Source organism: Chrysochloris asiatica, unplaced genomic scaffold, assembly GCF_000296735.1.
Source record: "Chrysochloris asiatica unplaced genomic scaffold, ChrAsi1.0 scaffold00269, whole genome shotgun sequence".
NCBI classification, from domain to species: Eukaryota; Metazoa; Chordata; class Mammalia; order Afrosoricida; family Chrysochloridae; genus Chrysochloris; species Chrysochloris asiatica.
Window position 1 is genome coordinate 2,284,178 of NW_006408787.1, and position 3,887 is coordinate 2,288,064.

At 35.4% G+C, this 3,887-nt stretch overlaps 1 pseudogene; it reads left to right on the plus strand.

Annotated features, from left to right (window-relative positions):
* Nucleotides 1–576: 576 nt before the first annotated feature.
* Nucleotides 577–1,312, plus strand: LOC102813130 (annotated as a pseudogene).
* Nucleotides 1,313–3,887: the final 2,575 nt, after the last annotated feature.

The window sequence follows — 3,887 nt, forward strand, 5'->3', positions numbered from 1 at the left end:
TGGGTAGGATATCATGTTTGATATAGTGGAGGGTGAGAGAAAAATAGAAAGACCCCCAGTGAGATGGATTGGCACAGTGGCAGCAGCAACACGCTCAAACATAGCTCAACTCATGCAACTGTTCAGTGTTTTGTTCTGTTGTGCATAGTATTGCTGAGTCGGTACCGATGAGATAGCGTATAACAACAACAGCAATGAGTATTAACTGATTCACTGACACTTAACAACAAAATACACACACACAAATATACACTCTCACACACACAGTTTATTAAAAAATTATTGACACTGGCTAGAATTTACTTCAATCAACTTTTAGAAAAGACAAATATATATCATTTTCCAACATAATCTCCTTTATTTTCAGTGTTTTGCCCATCTGTCAATAAGCTTTCATATTCCCTTACTAAAAAATGTTTTTTTGGGAACGGAGTTCTCTCCTTGTCAGTTGGTACAGCTTGTGGACTTCGACGGCTGTGGCAGGTTCAGTGGCTCATCTCTGACTCCATGAAGCGTCTTTAGTAGTGAGGAGCACTCTAAACTCCTCAACCTCAAAGTACTGAGTCTTCTTCAAAAATGAAAAATGGCATTTCAACATATACATATAAGGATGTGTTTCATATGATAGTTGAAGTAACTCTAATGCAAAAATGGATATTGCTACAAAGAACTCTTTACATCTAATCTAAAAAGATTTGAAAAAAGGAAAAACTGTTATGTTGCAAATATATTCACTTATAAAAGATAAATATGTAACTACGGTGCCATCCCTCACACTGGGAAGACCCAGGATACAATGATAAACACACTGGCAGTGTTTTGAGATTGGAAGCAAGGGCTGTACAAGGGGAAAATAATCCGTGTGAGAGTTCTAGGCATGGATATGACTGACAAAGGGGAAACCAACTGGAAAGTCATTGCCATTAATGTGAATGATGCCACCAATTACAACGATATTAATTATGTCTAATGACTGAAGCCTGGGTACCTAGAAGCTATTGTGAACTGGTTTAGAAGATACAAGTTTCCTGATGGAAAATCAGAGAACCAGTTTGCTTTCAATGCAGAGCTTATAGATAGGAATTTTGTAATTGGTACTATTAAAAGCACTGAAGGGCATTGGAAAGCATTGATGACTAAGAAAACCTATGGGAAAGGACTCAGTTGCATGAATAAAACAGTGTCTGAGAGCCCCTCCAAGTGTGACCCAGACACTGCCAAAGCCATTGTTGATGCTTTACCATGCCTCTGTGAATCTTCCTGCCCAGTACCAGTGGATGTGGATTAATGGTTCCATCACTTGAAAAATTAATGGAACTTCTCTGGAATACAAGTTGATATTGCTGCATTCTTGTCATGTGCAAGTATGAGATGTAAAAATAGTAGCTATCCAAAGCTTTAAGTTTATTAAACTAATTTAAAGAATTTCTGCTGTAGCACATCCTGTCTGTTAAGAATGCTATCCATCTAGAAGTATTTTCATAATTCACCTAAGATAACAGTACATGCTCATTATATACCAAAATTTTGTCATTTGGAAAATTTGGTAGTCATTTATGAATAGATGTGCAAGATAAGTACATACTGGATGGATATGCATAAAATGTGTTTGGAAATAAAATTATTTTGCTGATTTAAAAAATGTTTCAGGCTGAGCTTGGAGCCACGAATGCACTACTGTCTTCACTTCTTCATTAGAGGTGAACCTTCGTCTTTGAATTGCTGCTTACAGGGGACCAAACAGGTAAAAGTGCAAAGAAGCAAGATCAGGACTGTAGGGAGGATGCTTTAACACCTCAAAATAAAATTTTTGTAGTGTCAACAGTGTGGGCAGAGATGTGAGAACATGCATTATCATGCAAGATCACAATGCCCTTGGTTAGCAGTCCTCTGTATTTAATCCCAAGTTTAGGCTTCAGCTCTTCAGTGAGCATCTCACTGTAATAAGCACTGTTGAGTGTTGAGTCTTTTTCCTGATACTTTTCCAATATTGGCCCTTGAGAATTTCTGAAAACTATAAGTATCAATTTTCCAGCTAAAAAAGTCCAACTTTTGAACTTTTTCTTGGTGAGCGATTGAGGATGCTTCTATTCCATACTCTGCCCTTTACTCTTAAACTCATAGTGATGAATCTATGCCTCATCATCAGTAATGGTTTTTAATATGAAACTTCTATTTTCCTTCAAGTATCAGCTCAAATTTTGTTTGTAGGTGTTCAAATGCTTCTGTTCATGCTCTTCTTTAGTTGTTTCAGTATCCATCTTGCACAAACTTTTTGAAACACAAGTCTGTTGTCGATTATTTCATAGGCAGAGCCATGACTGATTTGGAAATGATTTGTCACTTAATCCACTGTCATTTGTCTATTTGACAGGACCATTTAACATGCACACTCAATGTCATCAGTGGTGGACTTGTGTGTTTTAATATAACCACAGTGTGGATAATTTTTGACGTGCGTGTGTGTGTGTGGAGAGAGAAAGAACACTGTGGCTCCATAGCATAAACAATAGACTATGAAGCACAAGGTCAGTGGTTTGAGCCAACCAGCTGCTCTGAGGGTGAAAGATGAAATTTTCTGCTTCCACAAAGATTTGAAGTAACCCTAACTGGAACTGATGGCACTTAACAATAACATAACTATATGTATATGTATATATATATGGAGCGATGGTTATATTGTAGGACAAGCACTGGACTGCTTGTCCTACAATATAACCAAAATGTTATTTTGGCTAGCCAAAATGTCAGCAGTTCATTCAAACATACTAGCTCCTCTGCCAGGGAAAGATGAGGTGTTTTGCTACTGTAAAGATTTATTGCCTTTGAACCCCTGTACTGGATTGCTATTACTTACAGTTGACTCAATGGCAATGGAATATTAAAAAGATATACATATATTATTTCTTAAGCCAAACAGTGAAGTTCCCTGCAATCTGGATTTATGTCACATTTTCCAGATGAGTAGTATGTAAGAATCTGAACACATGTTTGCATTTTACATGCTTTGTGGTTAAATTATTCTCTTATTTCTACTTACAGATAAATATCTAAAGTCTTATTCCTCTTCATCATATCTCTAGTTGTATTTCCCTTTTGCACATTTTTGTTCACTTTTACTTTCAACATATTCCATAAATATTATAGTTCAAAACGATGCATAAATAATTCAATATATTTAACATTTAAAATAAATTTATTTATATTTAATAGTTTTTCCTTCTCCTAAATATAAATATGCAATATTCCCATACTTTCAAAAAATCTGAATTTTGCTCACTTGTTTTTCAAATTTTTATAATTTACAGCGAAGGCTCTTTACTTGATGCCTTCTTAATCTTATTTCTCATTATTCTCAAATAAAGATTTTTCTTTTGTAGCAGAGCAAATCTCTGCTTCCTATAGAGTCTGGATGGTTTTAGCAATGTCACTGACTATAACAACAATTGTGTGGATGGTATACACCTAGGAAGTGTTTTGTTCTGTTGTTCATAGGCTCACTATAAATCAGAACCAAACTGACATCTTACAATAACAACAATATCTGAACAATAAGCTACTTCTGTTTATTTTTAATTAATTAAAGACATTATCTCTTTAAAGATATGGCTGGAGATTATTCTTATTGGGATGGCTGTCCTGTAGCACAGTGGTTTCAGTGAAGCAGAAATTATTTAGAATCCCCTACTTGAGCAGTTTGAGAATACAATTTAATAATTTTCATGTTGTTCTTGGGTACTATGAAGTTACAGAAACAAATATGACAAAATATAACTACCCCAGGGAGATTCCATGGTGCTAATCTTTACAGAATTATATCCCCAGGTCTTTTTATCAAGTAAAATATGGATGAATTTGAACCATCTACCTTTAAGAAGCTCTGGTAG